Source organism: Bactrocera tryoni, chromosome 3 (genome assembly GCF_016617805.1).
Source record: "Bactrocera tryoni isolate S06 chromosome 3, CSIRO_BtryS06_freeze2, whole genome shotgun sequence".
Taxonomy (NCBI): Eukaryota; Metazoa; Arthropoda; class Insecta; order Diptera; family Tephritidae; genus Bactrocera; species Bactrocera tryoni.
Window position 1 is genome coordinate 45,954,329 of NC_052501.1, and position 23,821 is coordinate 45,978,149.

Genomic DNA, 23,821 nt, shown 5'->3' on the forward strand with positions numbered 1-23,821 from the left:
TGCGGACTATCCCGCTTCGATTCAGGTCTTGGAGCAAAAACACGTGTCCTTAATGGTATTTAGCATCAAAGAACACAAAAAAATATTTGAATGGAATGACCCGTATACTACATACAAATGTACGTTAGATTAACTAGCATATAGTCACTAAAATCGTCATCCGTTTTACGCACATATGTACATACTTATATGTATATGTATATAATCAAGTTTACGGTTATACATATATAGACCAACATATCCGTCATTTTCGACATACCCACATATACGCATGTCTGTCACGGCATGCCATTAGTTTTTTCCCACATCGTCAAGTGTGACTTAAAGTTTGCTCCATCAACAACAACAACCGACAAAAACACATCTGAAATTCTCGATAAATTCCACTTTTGTGGCGACAACAGCGAAAATACCATTTCCGGCAAATGCTCGCTTATTTTGCTTTACGCTTTGTGACGCCACTTTAGCCTCTGCCGCTATTCTTTCCAGTTGCTAAGCTTTACTTTGTGCTTTTTTTTTGTCGAATTATCGCTAATTTTTTGCTAAACAATTTGTTTGGCTTTCGTAGCTTGGCAATAGATAAAAAAATTGCTTTATTAGCAGCCACTTATGGTTTGGGTTGTCGTTTGAGTAAGCCAGCATATCTTTTGATTCATTTTATTGTATTTAGAGTAATATTTTTTTACTTTTATTAAAGTTTGCCACAACGAAAACTTCCAAGAGGAAGATTCGATAAACAGGACTTAAAAAAACAGTACAAATGGTTTTTTCGGCAAAATCAATTTATTTTATTCAAAATTGTCTCCTTCTGCTTCAATACAGCTCTTTGCACGGTCCAAAAGCATGTCGAACGAGTATTTTAGCTCGTTGGCCGGTATGGCCGCCAGTGTGCATAACGCATAACGCATAACGCTTTCCTTTCATGGGCAATTGCATTTTTCCGAAAAGGAAGAAGTCGCACGGTGCCATATCAGGTGAATACGAGGAGTGGTTGATTGTTAAAATGTGATTTTAGGTCAAATAATCGCTCACAAGCGTCAATCGAATGATGGATTCTGAGCATTGTAACTTCTCTAATCAGATCTGCAGCTTGAATTATTTTCTTGAAGAAGTCTCACGATAGAGAGTCGCTTTGTCTGAGACCTCGTTTGATATCGAACAGCTCAGAGAGGTCCTTCCCGATCGTGACTGTGCATTTGGTATTGCTCAACGTAAGTTTACACAGCCATATTAGTTTTGTGGGGATACCAAATTCAGACATAGCGGCATACAAGCAGCTCCTGTTGCTGTCGAAAGCAGCTTTGAAATCGACGGTGGTGGTGGATGTCGAGTCTCTTTCTTATCTCATTACTTTTACTAAATTTATTACTCTTCCACCTACTAGTTTTCAAAAGTTTGTTAGCTCATGCAACTCAGTGTACATTCCAATCTTCCCTGGTAAGCTGATAAGTATTAATAATGCCCTTGAAATGGGCCTCTTAATACTGGGCAATTGTAAGTACTTACCTGTCGTCTCACCTTCTCGCCAGTGGCACTTAAACTTATTTCGTAAAAAATCGTCTGCTTTTCTCACATTTTCATAAACTTGCTCTTTTTTCTTATATTTCTTGATTTTGTTTTGTTGTTGACGTGAATATTACATCATTGCTAAAAATATATGCACATTCGAACTTGTAAGCTCTCATCGCTATGGGCATATGCTACAACAAAAATGATGCATTAGACATGCGATGTTAGCGCACAACAACAATGCTAGATTTTACAACATTGATGATTTCCAAGAAAATGAAAAATCGCAAAAATAAAAACAAAGAAAATGGCAACATGTTATTTGCACACGCTCGCAATGCGCAAGATGCATATCTGCAAAAATAAACAAAAATGTTCGGGAGGAGAGGGGTGGTTGAGCGTCTATGTCAATAAATATGCTGAGTGCATTTGAAGAGCGCCTTTCACACGCAGATATTTTCATACTCAAGAGGTGGTATTGATGCAACATGATAGATTTTAACTAACAGTGGATAATTTCGGGGTGCAAATATTATGCAACAATCGTCCGACTAGTTTAAAAATATACTTGAATTTCTTCACAAAACTTTGAAGAAAGAAAAACACTATACTGTGATCATTCTTATAGAATTTATGGTCACAATGTTTGGTAGACTGGGGACTTTCGCGTTGTTCGTTTCGTTGGTAATAATTCCTCTTTTTTATAAATCGTTAATAATTGTCAGTGCCAATTTACGTATCTTAGATATATTGGCATTGTTTGTAATCTTCACCCTATTGTATTTTTCTATTCCGAAGATGTTTATAGCCTAGAAAGAATGTAGGAGATCTAGTGAACTATTTGTTCTTTGCACAGTTCTAGACATTGTCCAATAGATATTCATAATGTAAGGCTAAAAATCCAGTCGGATGCAAATTGTATTGAAGAAGGTGAGTTGGAAATAACCACACTCTTTCTCCTTCTTGTCCAACTTTTGCAAACTGAGGTTAAAACATCTCAGCCTTTGGCGAATCAGGAGCCGACATTAGCCATCTCAAGAAATTCGTTATCGGCTCTAAGCGCTTCGTATGGAAAATTTAATTAACCTAAGCACTTGGTTTTGATCGGTCAGTTTGTATGGCAGCTTTATGCTAATTTGGTCCAAGATATATGGAGCAGCTTCTTGGGACTAAAAGGACGTGTACAAAATTTCCGAACGATATCTCAAAAACTATGTTACTAGGTGGCGTATATACAGACAAGCGGACGAAGGAATAATTTTCCTCATTCATTCCATTCCACTCTCAGCTACTAAATCCACACCAACCATATTCTCTAACTGGGCGAAGGAGTAAAGACTAGCGTTAAAATTCCGACTGTCAATAACCCAAAGATTTTAGGTGTGACATTCGACAGTCTGTACTCCTTCACTGCTCACACGACCGCGATTATTGCCAAAGTACAGAGCTGACAGTACTTGAAGAAAAGACAAAGAAACGTTGTTGGCAACATACAAGGCAATCGGCCGGCCGGTCCTTAACTACGACGCACCAATATGATCGCCTGGATACAGTAAAACGCAGACGAGGAAGCTACAGACATATCAGATCACTGCACTCCGGACTATAACAGGAGCCACTTGACGTCTCCCATTGAAGAGCAGACTTCGGACGCAACAAACTTCGGACATGCACTGACCGCCATCCACAGTGGAGCCATTAAAACTTTAGACTACCTCTCAGTGAAGGCCGTACTTGGGAGTCAAACCACCACCCATTGCAAACGAAAAGCTCGAATTGCCGCGAGAATCGAGAGTGACACTTGCGCAGCTTCGTTCTGAATACTATAGCAGGTTAAACTGCTACTTAGCCAGAATCGACACGGACATATCAAACATAGCCCCCTCATGACACTAACCACCTCTTTGCATGCCCTGCTAACCCTACACATATGACACCCCTGTCCCTATGGTCCGACGCCGTCGAAACAGCGCATTTTCTGGACCTATCGTTTCTATGCCAGTAAAGAAGAAGAAGAAGAGTAGAATACAAATCGAGTAGTTGAATAAATTTTTTGATTCTACAACAGAATACTTCAAAACCGCTTTATTTTACGACGTAAAAATTAATTCAAAATATTTTTCTTTCCCTTTCAGATTTTTTTTTGTGAATATATAAGTGAAAATCGAAAATCTCATACTGGAACTAGAGTGATTTGGTTATTTATCAAAGGGTATGCACTGCATTTTTAAATTATATATAGGTATTACATATAATTGTTATATTTTTGGGTTTTCATTTTCAGTCTCATAACTTTAGGTCTAATAATAAAGTAGTAAAATTTCAATATGAACTTTCTAAGCGCAAACTAATCTAATTCGTACGAGTATTAGTTTATTCTCCTTCAATCACACTTCAAAATATTCCAGTTTTAAGCCTAGTTCGAGACCAGTCAGAAAGCGCATGTTTTAATCTGACTATGGCTATGTCAAATTCGCACTTTACGATGTCTTCAAGAGAATATTGATATTATCATTGATAGTCTTTTAAATTGATTCGACGCCGTCATTCGCTTACTGCCTTGCAGCTTGACTAAGCATGTCTTTTAATTGCAAGAACCTTGAAGGTTATAAAAACTAAATTAATCAAATTTGATTTATACATACATACATATGTACATGTATTCGTATGTATGTAGGTATAGTATTTGCGATTTAAGAGCGCTGAAGTTTTTATATGAAAGCTTCTAGTTCCCACATAAATATAATGTATTTAAGATATGCTAGTTTTAGATAAATATAGTAGTCTGGCGCTGATTAGATTAAATTAATTTTTTAGTTAATTTTTTCTGTTATGGGAATTACGTTGTTCCGAGCAATCATATGGTTAAAGGAAAAAATGGAAGAAACAATTATAATTTCTTTGAGAAATTACACGGGAGGTTTTAAACGTTTCACTTCAAAAATCATTTTCCGTTACATATTTTTTCATTGTTCAAGCGATAAAATGAGCTCTGTTTCTCAAATTACTCGAGAAAGTGTTTTGGCGAACTTACAATATTTTTTTCTAAGACGATTTCTAGATCTAATGGCAAGGAAATTACTTTGAAAATAATTTCCTATTTCAAAGCTTCAGTTCACTTTCTCCATTATTGTAGAATATAATGTCTTCTGTTGTTGATGCGTTGCGGGAAAAAATATTTCTCAAAAAATTTTCAGGTACGTTGCCTATTTGCTAACCATTGATCGGTTATAAGTCCTGATCTGTTGTGGTTACTAGGCTATTACTTACTCAAGAGGCGGATCCAGAAATAGTTTTTTGGGGGGGAATGTTTATTTACCTGAAACATCAAGATTATTATAGTAGTCTTTATACAGTTTAATATCATGGTGGAAAAATTTCAAATCGACCTTCTAATATCAAATTTAAAAGCCTTTGAGTCTATCTATCAAGTAGTCAATAAGATTTTCCATTTCTTCAGAGGAATTTACACTGAGACCCTGTAGTATTCTTCGCAAGAAATTTTCGCGTTTTGTTTGTCGGCCACAGAGCCTTGGTTTTTCTTCGTCAATTTTCAGTTCTGCCACCATCGTTTTCGTGTAAATGGATCGAAAGTGTTCCTCGGCTTTTTGTCTTCGATTTCGGAACGTTAGAAGCAGCGTATATACGTACGCTAAAGGTTCCATTTTGATCCATTGTTGGAAGATCTTTGTGCTTATAATTATCATGATATATTACTTGGTCTACTTTGATGAATCTACATATATATGTATATAGTATTTAATGACAGTTTTATTTTTTGAATATCCATTATATAGTAGGTTAGGTATCTGAAGGTACCCAAAGTCCTTTGTCTACTTTGTGAAAGAGTCGAGAAAATTATGATTTTATTTCTTAACTTGTACGAGTACAGAGCGCTACAATGCTTGGTGAAAGAGAGATCAACATCAATATTAAGTAAATGATCAGCGTGACGAGCTGAGACGATTTAACCGTCTCCGTTTGTTTGCCAGTTCATATATGTATACGCGAACCTGTCCCTCAGTTTCTGAGGTATCGTTATGAAATTTTTCGGACGTCAAGTTCTGTTAGGGAGAACTTGTTAATTTGACAAGGTACCTTCACTCAATTTTACATATATTATTACCCAAAGTAGCACTACTATATCCGAACATATTGTTCAGATCGGATCACCCTAGTTAATAGTTGCTATACAAATTGACCGATCAAGATCAGAATAAATATATTTTTATAGTTGGTTGTTGATCTTCGTCGTTTTCCGTAAAATTTAATATATTCTTCCAGCAACTCGCAAGAGTTTCTTCACTGACAGGACTCCAAGCACCTTCCAAAACATTTATTACAGTTTTTAATGTTAGCCTCTTCATTGACTGGAACAAATCAGATATCGTCGCTGTTATTAAAGCTAAAAGACAGTTTCTGTAGAGCAGATTGGTGCCTTTTAATGCATTCTGATGCATCGGTTGAATGAGGGAAGTAACGTTCGGTGGCATAAGCACTGCGCAATTTTTGTAGGTGGAGCGTTGTCTATTAGTAGAAAAAACATTTAATTGACAATTTTCTCTCCTTTAAAAATGATTTACACATTAATTTTTAGAAAAACTTTGACAAAATTCGAGAAGAACTTGTCGACGTCATCCATTATTTGCTTTTCCAATTGCCAAGATTTAGAGCTTATGAGTTCCAGTGGCGTTTGAGCAACACACAAACGTGATCCCCTGCTTCTCCGACTGAGGCTCTTTTTTTCGAACTGGAGACATAGGTTTTTTCTGGCAGAAGTTTAAAGAATAAACCAAACTCGTCAGCACTATATAGCTGATCCCTGACTAAGTCCAATTCGGTCAATTTATCCCTAAGTTTTTTTATAAAAGAGTTAACTTGCTGAGGCTGTATGCCTTATCCTTTCTTGAAATTTTGAAGCCATCCATCGCTAGCGTAAAAATCAGCTTCGTATTCCTTTAATTTTAAATGCAGATTTTTGGATTTCGCATACGGATAAATCAACGATAAAGAGCATTCTCCATTTTGAACCCAAAAAAATGTGTTGTTTACGCATTTTGAAATCCCTTGTCTTTTTACTTTAATGCAAATCGTGAATTAAGCAACATTTTATTATATCCTGAACAGGGTATATTAAGTGTGTCACGAAGTTTGAAACACCCAGAAGGAAGCGTCGGAGACTCTATAAAGTACATATATACATATGTATATATAAATGATCAGTATGTTGTGCTGAATAGAATTAGCCTTGGCCGTTTGTCTGTATATATACGAACTAGTCCCTCAGTTTTTAAGACATCGTTTTGAAATTTTGCAAATGTCAATTTCTCTTCAAGAAGTTGCTCATTTGTCGGAACTGCCAGTATCGGACCACTATAACATATAGCTGCCATACAAACTGAACGGTCGGAATCAAGTTCTTGTATGGAAAACTTTCTCATTTGTCAATGTATCTTCACAAAAGTTGGCGCATGTTATTTTCAAAGATAGTAATGTAATAAACGAAGAAATTGTTCAAATCGGCTTACTATAGCATATAGCTGCCATACAAACGGAACGATCGGAAAAAAGTTCTTGTATGCAAAACTTTTGCATTTGACAAGATATAATCACGAAATTTGGTATAGATTATTTTCTAAAGCAACAATGTAATCTCCGAAAAATTGTTCAGATCGGTTATTTATAGCATATAGCTGCCATACAAACTGAATGATCGGAATCAAATACTTGCAAATTTGGTATTAGTTATTCTTTATAGAAATAATGTAATATCGAAAGAAATTGTTCAGAACGGCTGACTATAGCATATAGCTGCCATACAAACCGAACGATCGGAATCAAGGGCTTAAATGGAAAACTTTCGCTTTTGACGTGGTATCTTCGCGTAATTTGAAATGGATTACTGCTTAAGATAATAATATAATCTGCGAAAAAATTGTTCAGATCGGATTACTATAGCATATAGCTTCCATACAAACTGGAAACATAGTTACTAAAAGAAATGCACCTGTGAAGGGTATATTAGCTTCGGTGCAGCCGAAGTTAACGTTTTTTCTTGTTTTTTCCATTAAAACCTTACCCTCGACCCTTTTTGTAAATTACCGAGAATTTCAGATTTGTCTTTTAACGTCGAGAACACAGCTTTTTTAGAACTTATTTTTATACACTAAATCTAATACATATTAGACGCTTCATGAAAAAATAAAACAAAAAAAATTTGAGATCGATGCAAAATACCTGTAATTTCAAACATTGAAACGTTTTTGTTCATGATTTAGAGCTTACTTGCTTTGTTCAAGTTTTAGCATGGTCAATACACAAAAAATCGTGTTCACGTTTTAGAGTTTTATGCTGTTCTGCGTATTTTATTGCATTAAGCTCTACTTATGACCATTTACTGGTTTTCAAAAATAAAAAAGGAAACAAAATAAACACATATCGATTGTTTGTTTTTACTCTTCTTTGCAATAATATGAAAAAAAAGCTTTTTAAATTGGCATTTGGATCATCTTTTATGATTGCTTAGAGATTTCATGAGCTCAAGGCATGTTTGTGGTGTATAACTGCAGATGCTACAAGAATTCGATTCTAATTTGTTTAAATGTATGTATGTCTGTATAATCATCTAAGTAGACACATGTTTTACGTCATATTTCTCTTCTTTGCTTTCCGAGTGCCTCACACTGCCAGTATTATTGGCAATCATAGGCGAATTCCTCAGATCAGAATTTTGAGTGAATTTAATTTTAAATAAATTTAGATGTTAAATTTAAATGTTAAAAATTTTTATTTATTTATTTACATATTTACAATTTTCAATACTTAGGGTCGTTAGACTTTTACGAAGGAACATTAATTTTTATATTTTATGTATCTATGCAGCAAAAAACGCTTAGCGATCTATAACTACTAAATTCTAAGCGCCTAGAAGAACGAAAAATCTAAATTAAATGAAATGCGCTATTAAAAATGTAAAGAATTTTTGTTTTCTAATTCCATTATATGAGCATATGAATTGCTGAAAATGCTGATAAGCTCAACGGATTATTAGAGATACGAGTAGCCAAGCGATATTGAAACAATTTCTTATGTAGGCCATGAAAAAATACATACACATACTAACAACAACAACAAAACTGGGCGAAAAATATTCTATATGAACATTTGCTGCTTTTGTTGTTCTCCTGTACTCGTTGTTGTTTTATTTAATTTATATTTTCTAACTTCGCTGCTGGCACTCAAACAGATGCGCGTTCGTTCGTTCCTTCGTTAGACTTTTGTAGCTTTGCAGCGCTACTACGCAATCGTTTAGGCGCGCGCACAGATACACTTTTGTATCTTATGGAAAATATATGGAAAATACATGGATGTACACACACACATTTATTTAGGCGCACAAGTTTGTATGGCGCGTGTGGTTGCGCTGGAGCATTTCGCAGTGCGGTGAGGTGGTGGGTTGTGTAGGAATTCAACGCCAGAGAGCGCCATTCGCCGCGCAAGCGAGTGTATCTATGTTAGTGAGCGTGAATGGCAGTGTAGCTGTGTCTAATGGTGTGCGCTCTCCCCTTTTTCATGAATATATGTATATGTATATACATACATATATATGTATATATATATATTTAAATGCTGCTTAGGAGCCACCGCCAGTACAGAGCGTGTTGCTAACGCGCTACAGAAAAAAAACAAAAACTTGTCAGCGCGCTTATTTGCCTGTGGCTGCTAAAAGCTCCCTGTTTCGCTCTTGTGCATGTACATATGAATGTATATAAGTATGTATGTACTTATATCCGCATTTGTTGTATACGGTAAATAGGTCGACAGCGAGAGCAGCGTCGTCGTAACTGCAACAATAATAAAATACAAAGTACAAAGAATGTAGCCAAGATAACAAATAACGCGTCTGCAAACTATTGCTCATCCATATACATACATATGTATGTATGTGTGCGTAGTTATAGTGTAGGTATCTATGTATGTATACCTGCCAGCGCGCCACTTAACACGCTTCTGCTTCTAACGCTACAAAAATGAGGTGCGCCCAAAAAGCGCGCGTGTGTGCCTCTCTCGCTCTCTGCATACCGCAGTCGTACGAACTATTGGAATGCTGAAAGTTGGTAATAAACTATAAAAGTGTATGTATGTATGTGTGTATATGTGTGCGTGAGTGTGTGCGTGCATTCTTCTAAAAGTATCTCACGGTTGTTATTTTCTACAAAAGCTCATTTTAACAGCTTTTGGCGCTCTTCAAGTTTACGCGCTGCCACTGTGCGCTGTAGAATTACATATATGTATAAAATCGTGAATTACTTAAAGTATACATATACGTAGGTATGTACATACATATACATATATACATATGTATGCACATATACGTATATGTATGTGTGTATCTCAAAGCATACTCAGCAAAATTTCTGTGATTCTACTAAGGGGCTGAGCGGCAACGTGGGCAGCGACATAAAAATCAATAATTTTCTTAGCAGCTTTCAGGGGAAGTGCTAAATAGATTGTATTAAGTGCGGCATTATGTACATATGTGTGTATGTATATATATACTTGTACGCCTAATAATATGTTTTCTGTTATTATTACTCATAGAAAACTGCATGTTATAAATTCTTTATATCAAAAATATAGGAAATGTATATTTATTCGAATTTTGAGAAGTTAGTTATTGTATTTCCTATCCATACTTATTATACATACATATATGTATGTAATTATCAGATACAAATATTTATTAACTGTACACATACATACATAGTCATAAATATGTATGTATTATATATTCTCATTTTTATTTGCTCACTTCTATTGCTCACCTAAAAGCTAACACTGAATCTTTAAAATGTGGAAAGTGCTTCTTTGCTTCTTTTGCCATCATTCAAATATGTATGTATAACTGTTCTTTCTCTCGCCTACCCTAAAATATTGCTTCATATGCTATTAGCTTTTGGTATAGTAGATATCAAGCTTTTTGAAAATCTCTCAGTACTTTACTATGCGGTGGTTGTAGATGTGCAACAGTGTTGCTATTTTTTGTAGCGAATTAATGCAATTTTTACCTTTAAATAATAGAAGTTTTTAATTTTATATCACTTTTGTTCCAGAGGTTAAAAAACACTATTCGAAAGCCCTTTATATACAGAGAAGGAATAAATAGTTAAATTGTGAAATTGGTTCGTCAAAAATTGCGGATATCAACAGTCAGTCAAAATCGAAATATAAACTGAACGGTGAAATACATGTGCTTGTATAAAAACCTTTTTTCAATGATGAAATATCTTTACGAAAATTTGAATAAATTATTGTCTAAGAGAACGGTACAATCTCCAATGAAATTGTTCAGATCGGATATAACATATGGCTGTCATACAAACTAATCAATCAAATCCAGCCTTTGGTATGGAACACTTTGTGTTTAAGGAGATATCTTCACGAAATTTGGCATAGTTCATTGTATCCCAGGTAACGATGCAATTTCCAAGAAAAATTTTTAAATCGGATCACTATAGCATATAGCTGTCTTGCAAACCGACCGATCAAAATCAAATTTTTTTTTTACCATTTTAGGCTATAAGTAGAGCAGTTGGGAAAGGTATTACAACTTCGGTGCAGTCGCCGATAATGTATCTTCTTGTTTTATTTTTCAAAATTTGGGACAGAATTTTTCAAAATTTCAAAAAAAAGGCTATATGTGTTCAACCCACTTACATAGCATAATTTTGGGCGGTAAACAATATCAAAAAGTTAAGCCTTCGCAGCCATAATTGCCTTGCTTTCTCGTTTTTCAAAGCTTATTTGACCAAATTAGTGCTTATAAAGCCCTAAATACTAATAAGAGTCCTCATAAAAGGTTTACCATGATCTCTATTCCAAACATTGTCAAATACATATTTGAGTGTTTAAGGATCAGACCAAGCTTGTACATTCGTAAAAATTGTTTTGGTTTTGTTTTTGCATATTTCGATAGCCTATACTATAGAAAAAAAGTAAGGAGGAGCTAAATTCGGGTTCAACCGAACACTTTATGCTGTTGCAACTTGCAAAAATCAAAGCCTGGAAAATACCTTTAGAAGTAAAACGTCATCCAGACCCAGCATTGATTATTGGGTATTATTCGATAAATAAACCACGACCAGTAGGCGGTGAAGAGATTCAAGTAGTACACGAAGACCGTGAAGCGTCGAATCGACGCTGTTTGCAGAAACTCGGACTGACGTGTGGAAAGATTTCGCACATTTTACATCGAAATCTTAGGTTGAAAGCTTACAAAATACAACTTATGCAAAAACCCAAGCGACATCGCTTCGCTCTATGGGCTCTTGAAATGTTCCAAGCAGATGCGACGTTTTCGAAACAAATTTTTTTCAGCGATGAGGCCCATTTTTGGCTTAATGGGTATGTAAACAAGCAAAACAGCCTCATTTGGAACGTATAGCAAACTGAAGAGATTCATAAAACGGTTCAGAGTGGTTTGTGGGCCGGTGGAATCATCGGTCCACATTTCTTAAAAATAATGCCGATGAGAATGTAACCGTCAATGGCGACCGTTATCGCGGCATGATAACCGACTATTTGATGCCTGAAATTGAAGCGTCAATCATTTTATTTATTGAGAGGACACTTCGGTGAGCACATAATTCCACGTTTTGGGTCGGTCGATTGGCCACTAGGATCATGTGATATCCAACCGTTAGACTTTTCCCTGTGGGGATATGTACAGTCTAAAGTCTATGCGGACAATCCCGTTTCAATTCAGGTTTTGGAGCAAAACATCACGCATGTCATTCGCCAGTTACCAGTCGAAATGCTGGAACGAGTCATCAAAAATTCGACTCAATGGTTGGACCATCTAGAAAGAGATAATCTTTAAAAAATAAATACCAAAGATTGTTCTTTCCAATGATAATAAACATTACCAATTAAATTAAAGTTTCTGTGTTTTTTCTTTATAAAAGTAGAGAACATTGAATGAATCCCACTTTAAAATGGAATGGATGCCAATCCTGTGGATGACTGTTTTCACCATGAAGTATTCTTGCAAGTCGAAAGGGTATAAAATTTTCGGTTGCACCCGAACTTAGTGCTTTCTTATTTGTTAAACTTTAACAATGTGAGCCCTTTAAAAACAGTTATATTGACATTTTGGTACAAAATAACTACTATGTTCGAGAGTGTTTCAAGAGGCGTCAGTGATTCTCAGAGCTCATTCTATCTGACACAACTAAGACACTGAATTTCATATTAACTACATAAAGCTTGCAAGTACAGGACGTCGAAGGAATTGCGTTGAACATGGAAATATTTGTCTTTTTAACTATTCGACCAATTGAATGTTATGTTTTGTACCTTAACGTGTACTTGAAGCAATAAAAATATATTTCTTTGATAATTCTATGCAGTCCTAACCTTTCACATACCAAAGGCAAGAAGGTGCCTTCGAAAATTTGCTCCTAATTCTACACAAGTTATCAACACTGCTCATAGTTGTATATAACGAAGACCGCTCTCAGCTAATTGCTTACATATGTACATACTCTCTTTCTAAATTTGTGCCTCTAAAATTTTTTTTGTGCGCGCATAAGCTTTTCGCCTACTTCGCTACTGCATTTTAGTACATATGCTGCCACAGCCACAGACACATAGATACAAACTTAAATACATACATATAAACATAGCTATATACATACATATGTACATGAGCGCTGGCAACAAAAGTTTCATTCCCATGTTGGCAGCATATTAAAACATTTTTGTGGCGCTGCTCTCCATGCCTGCCAGCACTAGTATGTACCTATGTCTATGTGTGCCTGCACGAAAGCTTTCAAAGCATACATTTTATGGACTAAAAACTTATATACTTATCTGCTTGTATCTAAATTGCTACATTTCATTAAAATGCGCACACAAGCCAAGTTATCGACTAAAGCAGCTTATTTGTACATATGTACATATATAAGAATAATGTGCATGTATGCGAGTGTGTGTGTGTCTAACGACTTACAAACATACATACATGGAAATGAATTTAAGCTTGTTCTGTTCGACACAAGCGCTGTCACCATGTGTTTGCCCATAATGTGAATGCGTGCGCGACACATACACAAGTATGTACATCTGTATGTATGGTTATTAATTTATTTATATGTATATGGTATATACATATATACTATATATAATATATATAATCTGCACTATATAATATATATTTATATATGCTATATTCATAAAAAAATGTGTTTCTCAACGCCTTTGTCAGCGTTGTTGCTTTTAAAGCTAGAAACTCCTCGCTTACATACAAGTATGTATATACTTTACTATTTGTGCTTGTGTGTGTGTTTTCATATCTCCAAGTTACTGCGATTGGTAGGGAAAGTGGGTCAATTGCACGTGTCGCTCATTTTTTTCAATCGGAAAAGCAAATGAAAAACGGAATTATTGTATATGTGTATGTACTTGTACATATTTATAAGTACAGCTGTATATATTTATTTATCTATGCATATGCAATAAGTAAGTATACCAGTGTGCTTGTTGCTAAATAAATTCTTTATTTCAATCTTCATTTTCATTTCGTTCGCTGATTGAGCTTTTGACGTTAATGTTGTTGTTGTTGGCAGCTAAAAAATTTTCTCTCAATTGAATATTTTTTGTAAAAGTACACACATTTTTATATAACGCGCGAAGCTGGCTTTAAATTATATGTATGTATGTATATGTACATATATCAGATTTACAAATAGAGTCAAACATACATACATACACAAGTACATATATACAAAAATACACAGTTATCTAATTTTGAAATTTGATAACTCTAGTTAGCAGCAAGCATATATTTATGTTTTATATAAGTACTTACATTAGTACATACATATGTATGTACATATATAACCTCTAAATGTTAGTTAAAATGCAAAACAACGTATTATCACAAAAAAACTGAGTTTCTTATTGCTTACGATTCACTGTAATATATTAGCTATATGTTTGTATGTACATAAGTATGTATCTAACATAAAATTTTCGGCTTCCGTTGACAGCTATAACCAATATGTAACCATTTTATAACCAAAACTTAATTCTTTTCAAAATTAGTGGCTTCTATTATTTTGTGTTTTCTACGTCTGTAAACTTAATAAAAGTGATGTTGTTTTAGGTGACGATATATACAGTCTTACATATATACATACATATGCCTATTATATATTTTCATATAGTATTTATGGCATAAACCGCTCCCTTTTTTCTCAGTCGTTCATTTACGCTCCCAATTTCAGATTTTTTCCAGTTTTTGCTTCACACAAACATACACACGTGTATGTAGTTACATAAATATGTACATAGAAAAATATTTTTCTTCCAATTTAGTTTTCTTGATTGCGCCGTTTCTATGCCACAAGTAAATTACCAAAATAATAGTGTTCGTATCTTAGCTGTCAATACATATATGTATATGTACCTATGTAGTTGTGTGCTTTATATAAATATATAACTTATATATAACTTGTGTGTATGTGTGTCTTATCTCGACCGCAGTGCTTGTAATTTTAGGTTAATATTGATTTTTTTGCTTGTTCGCCTCCAAACCTCTATAAAATGCAGCAATTTCGCTATGCGTACACACTCACATACATACATACATACATATAGACACTCTCTGTCATATACATACATTTAATGCGTATACTTTTGTGTCGATTTTAGGTGCAAATAGCTGTTACATTCTTGATACTCACTTTTTGCATACAAATTTATCAATATATGTATACTAATACATGTACATACATATGTGTGTTCGCATGTGTGATTTTCGGCAATTTGTGGCAATTTTTCGTACAGCATATTTCCAAACAAATGTGCCTCGGTTCGCAATCAATCAATTTTAACGGCCACAATTTATATAACTGTAATATAAGAGTGCTTTCTTGCATTAATGGTTTTACAGTTTTTGTTTTACCTCAAATTTGAACACTAGTTTACAAGGTCCTAATTGTATTGTTCTCTCAATAAATCCATTGATTGATGAGATGTGTGGAAAGTGGCGCCGTTTTGTTAAAACCAAATGTCGCCAAGATCACAACCTTCAATTTCAGGCATCAAATAGTCGGTTATCATGGCGCTAAAACGGTCGCCATTGAAGGTTACGGTCTTACCGGCATCATTTTTGAAGAAGTGTGGACCGATGATACCACCGACCAACAAATGGCAACTCTTCAGGTTTGTCTTCGCCCCAAATGCGGCAATTTTACTTGCTTCGCCTGGGAATGTCGAGCGGCTGCCGTTCTTGCACAAGCTATATTTTATACGCTTCCAATTTAAGATCGCAATGCATGTAAAATGCACCAAGTCGTTCCATAAGTCATTCTGAAATGCTGCGAGCTGCGCCGAATCCACTCTGCACCGTCTTCGTGTACACTCTCAAACTACGTCTGCTATATTTTGTTCACTGCGTGCTGGACGTGATCTATTCGGTCGAATAGTATTCTCTAATGAATGCTGGATCACAAGATGGGTGATGCTGTTGCGAATAGTACGCTCAGTACTATTCATTCTTTACAGAAGGTAAATTTTCTAATAAAGTTGAACGATTTGTAACCGTTGTTCAGGCAGTCAAACAATACTGAAGAAAAATAACATGACCTGTCAAAAAAAGTGTGGATGAATTAACTTCATAATAACAGTTACATTTTTATCTAAATTTATATATTTGCTTTTAACTTAAGATCAGGGCCGACTTATTATCGTCATATAAAATATTTCTTAATTTTAAGTCGGGAAAATGAAAGGGGTCGAGACTTTACCGTTAGAATTAATGATCGTTTATTATACCCTGAACAGGGTATATTAAGTTTGTCACGAAGTTTGTAACACCCAGAAAGAAGCGTCGGAGACCCTATAAAGTATATATATAAATGATCAGTATGTTGAGCTGAGTCGATTTAGCCATGTCCGTCTGTCTGTCTGTCCGTCTGTCCGTCTGTCTGTATATATACAAACCAGTCCCTCAGTTTTTAAGATATCCTTTTGAAATTTTGCAAACATCATTTTCTCTTCAAGAAGCTGCTCATTTGTCGGAACTGCCGATATCGGACCACTATAACATATAGCTGCAATATAAACTGAACGATCGGAATCAAGTTCTTGTATGGAAAATAATCACATTTGACAATGTATCTTCACCAAATTTGGTACAGATTATTTTCTAAGGTAACAATGTAATCTCCGAAGAAATTGGTCAGATAGGTTAACTATAGCATATAGCTACCATACAAACTGAACGATCGGAATCAAGTTCTTGTATGGAAAACTTTCACATTTGATAATGTATCTTCACCAAATTTGGCATAGATTATTTTCCATAGAAACAATGTAATCTCCGAAGAAATTGGTCAGATCGGTTAACTATAGCATATAGCTACCATACAAACTGAACGATCGGAATCAAGTTTTTGTATGGAAAACTTTCACATTTGACAATGTATCTTCACCAAATTTGGTATAGATTATTACCGAAGGAAACAATGAAACCTCCGAAGAAATTGGTCAGATCGGTTAACTATAGCATATAGCTACCATACAAACTGAACGATCGGAATCAAGTTCTTGTATGGAAAACTTTCACATTTGATAATGTATCTTCACCAAATTTGGCATAGATTATTTTCCATAGAAACAATGTAATCTCCGAAGAAATTGGTCAGATCGGTTAACTATAGCATATAGCTACCATACAAACTGAACGATCGGAATCAAGTTTTTGTATGGAAAACTTTCACATTTGACAATGTATCTTCACCAAATTTGGTATAGATTATTACCGAAGGAAACAATGAAACCTCCGAAGAAATTGGTCAGACCGGTTAACTATAGCATATAGCTACCATACAAACTGAACGATCGGAATCAAGTTCTTGTATGGAAAACTTTTGCATTTGACAAGATATATTTACGAAATTTGGTATAAATTATTTTCTAAGGCACCAATGTAATCTGTGAAGGGTATATTAGCTTCGGTGCAGCCGAAGTTAACATTTTTCTTGTTTTTGATTCATGTTGTCATATTATTGATAAATACAATGTTTAAAATATTCAAGAGAATGAGGTTTTTACTTTTTAAAAAGATAAAAGTTATATAAGAGGAATACAACACAAAGTTACGGTCACTTTTATCTCGATAGAGCAATTCTTCAGCTTCTATAGAATATTCGTTACTCACAGTAGTTTTTTGAACTAGAAGGGGCTGTCATGGCAGATATCAACACTCATAGAGGAATATACTCTGATTTTCGGCACGGAGGCGTTATTGGTGCTTAAGGGTTGACTTGAAAGTACGTAAAGTCTTATCGTTTTTTCTACAAAAGGAAAGCCACTATTATTCAATTCCATTTTCAAAGAGGCAATACCTTTATCGGTGTTGATCTTTTCACAACTGTTAGTTGAATTATACACAGTTTTACTCCAGAAGAACGTTTGCAGATCGGAAATTTATTTCCAAATAATGGTTCGCTACCGACATAATCGCCCAGCAGAGTCGGTATTCCGAGCAATTATGGATCGGTTTCCCAAAATATTCAAATTTCAAATATTTTGGGTAAGAAATGCGTTCTTGCTCGACTCGTCCCCATAAAGTTGAATTTTTTTTCAAAAAGAGTACCATAATAGGTCGTTATGTGTTTCATCGTGCGAGATCCGACCCCACATCCACCCCTCCCATGAAGAGCATTATAACTGCTGATGAAACATGGGTTTATGAGTTTGACATGGAAAGTCAACACTCATCGAAATAGAGGGAAAAAACGAGCCGAAACCAAAAAAAACCGTGCCAAAGCCGATCAAAAACTAAGGTGACGCTCATTGTTTTTTTTTCGATATTCGTGGTTTAGTTGCCTCACGAATACATATATTCCGGAGGGATAGATGGTCGATAAGGATTTCTGTTTGAGGCGGCCGGAATTGTGGAAGAATTACAAAGTATTTCTTTCTAATATAGACATATTTCATTAAGTCTAGATCATGGTTTCCTTTATAAAATAAACCACCCTATTAGCTCTTAAATTTAGTTTCAGCAAAAATGCCGAAAAACCAACCGAAAACTTTTGCAAAAACTTCGGCATGTGCCTTTTATCGCTTGCACGCAAACATATCTGTCCGATAAGATAAAAGTTATCAGCGATGCGTGAAGGCACAAAAATAACTGTATTAAAAAGGCAAAAAATTAAAAAAACGAATGTTATTGAAATGGGGACGATAAAAGTTTACCAGCCGGAAAGAAAAACAAAATAATATGTTAAATTTGTAAGAGCAGTAGAAAAAGTATGTAAAATATGTTGAATCGAAATGAGCATACGAATAATGTACAAAAAAACAAAAACAACAAAACATTAAGTTCGGCACTAAAGATATAATACTCTTCCCAGGTGCAGTTTTTATTGCATAAATGGGTATAGAAAGATCTTTTTTTTAGTTTGATCGGCCAATTGGCTTAGCAGCTAAATGCTATAGTAGTCCATTCTGAACAATTTATTCGGATATTGTAGCATTCAACAATAATAAATGACAAATTTCGATACCTAGTCAAATAAAAAAGTATTCCATGACAGCTATACGCTAAAGTTGTTTTGGTTAGAAAAACCATGTCAGATCGAAATCTGAAATCAGACGCTGAACTCAATTTGCAAACCATACTGCTGCAATTTCACGTTCGATATTCTTACGAAGTTCGTCAATCGTCGCTGGCTTGTTGGCATAGACCAAAGACTTGACGTAGCCCTACGGAAAATAGTCTAACGGCGTCAAATCGTACGACCGAGACGGCCAATTGCCTGGGCCATTTCGTGAGATAAGATGTTCACCAAACTTGGTTTTCAATCATGGAAGAAGTATGGCCCAATGACAACGCCAGACCATAAACCGCAGCGTAATTTTTTCGGAATGCAATGGTGACTCATGGAGTACGTGTGGATTGCTGCCTGACTAATAATGCAAATTTTGCTTATTGACGAAACCATTCAGTCAAAAAGTTGCTGAAGTTGATTTTTCGATGAAAATCCTGATAATTTTCAGGTAGATGCTCAGTCCAATTTACGAACATACGACGATTCTGATGGTCAAGCGGCGGATGTAGGTCAAGATATTTTTGCAAAATTCGCCACAATGACGTGGCAGAGATGTGGAACGCTTCAGAAAGATGAGTGACCGATTTGGGTCTTCCTCAATTGATGCGCTAGCGGCAGCTATATTCTCGACACTGCGAGCACTTCTTTGTCTCAATGGCACGAGAACCTTTTTTTACTGTGCCTGCGGATTAATATTTTTCCACTAGACGCTCAATTGTGGATCTGACGGGACTAATATGACGACCATAAATTGAACGTAGCGTTCTTCGCTCGTTGAGGCCATTGACTCCGAATTTCGGTAGAAATTTTTAATAATTTCGACTGGTTGCAGGATCGTACCATGATGAAACGGCAAATCTTACTGAAGAGAAATATCAAAAGAGATCGGTCACCTTTTGTAGCGTTCCTATTGAAAACCCCGTTATTTTCTTTTCTTCGAATGCGACCTTTTTCGCAGAATTCGTACTTTTAAATATAGTTCAAAATATAGACGCCATAACCTTGCCAGCCGACTGTTGCGTTGTTTTCTGTAACAACCTCTTTTGGGCGTCCACTACGTTCGCTGCCTTCGGTGCTCATTGCACCACGTTTAAACTTACCATAGCAATCCTGGAATGTTGATTTTCCAGGGACGGTATCGGGAAACTCGTCATCAAGTCAAGTTTTGTGCTTCAACTCTATTTTTTGCCCTTCACAAAGGAATATTTTAACAACACCCGAAATTTATCCATTTTTTTACAGCAACAAAAGTTGCTTCACTCAAAATGATATAATTACCAAACTAATAATGCGACAGCTGCCAATTTATACACACGTCTTTTGAAAGTTAGGGCTAACTACAAATCTTATGAATTTAATTCGAGTAGCGTCATCTATGTGTCAGGTTGGAGACTTTTTAATTGACCTTCTATATATCCGTACGGTGTCTTTAACAATTCCTGCTGATGCTATAAAACTCGCAGGAAACTTAAAATACCTTTTTCGGGATGTAATATATGTTACAGGTTTTTTTAGACTGCTTGGGCAATGCGTGAAACGAAAACGCCATTATGGGCGCTTCTAATATTTTTCATCGGTTTTTAGTAATATTTCTTAATATTTGTGCATCGCCTACAATAAAGCATTTGTTTTTGATGTTGTTTTTCGGGTTCGGTTTAGTTCGTGAACCCACAAATCCATACACATTTTATGAAACCTTTCCTGGCGTTGAAAGTCATTTATTATGCGCAAACATAACGGAGTAAAGCTGTGAATGCAGGCTTGTTTAGGTAGCCACCCGCTTGTCGAGAGTTGTCTGGGTGTTTGTAGGGTTATACTAGAAGAAAAATACAAAAACACAAAAGAAGCTAAATTTTTTAAGGCTGCCACACATTTTTTGTAAAAATAAAAAACTACAACAACAGCAAAAATAATAACTAAATTCAGTGAAACCAGCAAAAAGCAATCAGAGTTTACCAGAGTATGTATTTATGTAAGGATTTATGTCTGCATATGATTTTAAGGACGAAAGCCCAAAAATATCACATATCAAGTTAATCAATGCTGCCGTATACGAATTTATGACCAAATCGGAAATTTCCGAAATTTATATGTCGTAACACCCGCTTGTATGTGTGTGTGTGATACTGAAAAAGTTGGTTTCCAAATACACAGCATGTAAAATAGACAGTAAATACGATGATTAAACCGATATACGAATATCAACGACCAGCCGTGGAAAGCACACGAGGCTGCGACACGAAGTGGCAGACACGGCAGATTGTCTCCAAAAGAGAATACACAATTTATTTTGCTATTTTAAGTAAAAGGAAGTAAGCTGAAGCACAGCAGATACACACCGAAAGGCGGACATGAGCGCCACAAAGTTAAGGAATGTTTCCGCAAAGCTTTGCAAATGGCTGCAAAGCTACAAAGCCACAGTGCAGTAATTGAGAGAGAGAGAGAGAGACCAGGAAATCGACAGCTGCGCAACAATGTATGAGCACTTGCAAGCGAGTGTGTATGTATTGGGTGCGAAAAGTGGGTCAATCGATCCGAGTTGTTGTGTTTCTATGGTTGGATTTTTGTTACCTACTTCAAGGCGGTAAGCACTAAGGAAGCAGGCAACCTCTTTATATAAGAGAGTGAAACAATTTGTGCCGCAAAGCGCCACCCTCCACTGCAATCAAGGCAGAGACAGGCTAATGAAACAAGTGCCCCTATGTGTGTGTGTGTTTGTATGAGAGTTCGGCTGGTATGAGCTTTGCAGCGCCAACACCCTTACCGAAAGTGTGTCGCAGGCAGCAGCGGCACTTTTGCAGAGAAAGCTTTAGAGGCAACTTTATGTAGCATAATTAACTGCAGAGGATGGCTGCAACAACAATAGGAAGTAATGGAACAACAACAATAAAATACAACAACAAAAATAACAACAATCAACTATAACAACAACAAGGACAAAAATAAATTAGAAATGACTATAAAACACAGCAAAATCAATAAAAATACGGCAACAATAAACAAGGATACTAAATAGAACAACAACAATAATAAAAAAGCGACAACAACAAATACAAAAATTGCAGCGAAAGAAGCAAAATAATAATAATAAAAACAAAAGAAAAAAGATTCAATGAAAATATAACAACAACAAGAGCAACAATAAAAATTGCAACAACAACAACAAACTTTTTTAAAAAATGTTAGAAAAACAAAAACCAAATAAATTTTTCCAAAATCGCTCAACGTTATACATAAAATTTGTCAGTGGAGCTTTCGTTGCCTTTAAAGCTTTCACTCGCACACCAGTATGAGTACTCCTATGTACATACATAAGACAATTTTAAATGTGCGCTCACTAACTCATGCACTCATACATATATGTATACTGAGTATATATATGTATGTAAGTACATAAAAATATTAGTATATATGTACCATGTAAAGTACCAGTACATATTTTATATACTTGTACACACCTAAAATTTTATTGGGGTTACTTTAGGATCAGTTAGGAGTGTTTCCCTTCTGCAATTCCCCACTCGCTCCCCACATCCACAATACATTTACTCATCCTCCCGCAGACTTTTTCACACACACACACCATAACCTTACTTGCTGAAAATTCGTCCTGCAATCACTGTTGCAAATCGCTGAAGGAGTTGTTCTGGCAACAACAGCAATAGGGCAGCAGGTCATCATCGCAGGCGAAACATTGTGCCACTGGGCTCCAATGTCGAGTTTCTCATAGCTTTTTCCGCTTCCTCGTGCTGACTACATTATGTTGCGACTCTTTTTATTGTAGTAGTCATTGTGACGCACCTGGCAGCGCTGGCAATTGTACGGCAAACGTTGTTGAGTCAGTTATTTTATTTATGTATTTTCCCCTTTTTCGATATTTTTATTTTTCAGAGCGCCATCATATTTGTAATTTATTGTTTTCTGCTTGGTTTCCGGTGTTTTCTTTGTCTTGCCATTTTTTATTGCCAATTTTCCATTTTGCTGATTTTCTATGCTACGTTTTGTAGCATAGTGATGTCTCCCTCTTTGTGTTGTCATAAAATTAGATTTGCGCCGACGTTTATCCATGTGTGTGTGTGTGTGTGTGTGTATTTGTAATTTCATTATTTTTGTCTCCGCCATTTATTCGATTGGGAAATGCTATAATTTTTCTGCTCGAGTAGTTTGAATATTGTGTTTGTGACAAAGTTGATTTGGCGCAAATTTTGTTATATCAGCGCTAGCGACTAAAGGACACTAGTAGGTTTTAAAATTTCGATCAAATTTCGGACAGATTAGATCAGTACGCATTCCTTTTCAGTTAGACGAGCCATAGGTCGTGATGTTTATAAGAGAATTTATCGAAGTAGTTCCAAGATCAGTGCAGTGGTCCTAAGAGAAATTTCCAATTTTTAATTTAGTCTACTTCAAATTGATGTACGAGTATATGGTCTTGTGTTGCTGTGACACAAAACAATTTCTCTGGTTTCTCCAGATGCTTCAATCGTTGAGAGTACAGGTTTGGCCGCTCACTTCATAGTACATAACTCGCTTTTTATTAAATCATAAGGACTTCAAACAAAATGAAGCACACGAGGCCAAATCTGGAGTATACAAGTACGATGGTTGATGCTGCGGTTTGTAACTTAATTCGACCACCTTGGCTCGTGTTCGCGGCGATGTGAGCTGGCATGGTAGTAGAGCACTTT

At 35.7% G+C, this 23,821-nt stretch overlaps 1 long non-coding RNA gene across 2 annotated transcripts; it reads right to left on the minus strand.

Moving 5' to 3' along the window:
- Positions 1 to 16,114: 16,114 nt before the first annotated feature.
- Positions 16,115 to 21,390, minus strand: LOC120772122. 2 transcript variants are annotated; one of them, XR_005705039.1, is made up of 3 exons: positions 21,090 to 21,390; positions 20,412 to 20,949; positions 16,115 to 16,158 (listed from the first exon to the last, which is right to left on the minus strand). It is a non-coding gene; the product is annotated as an uncharacterized LOC120772122 (long non-coding RNA). The 2 variants fall into 2 exon arrangements; XR_005705038.1 differs by having other exon boundaries at positions 16,124 to 16,158; positions 20,234 to 20,949.
- Between the last annotated feature and the right edge of the window lie 2,431 nt (positions 21,391 to 23,821).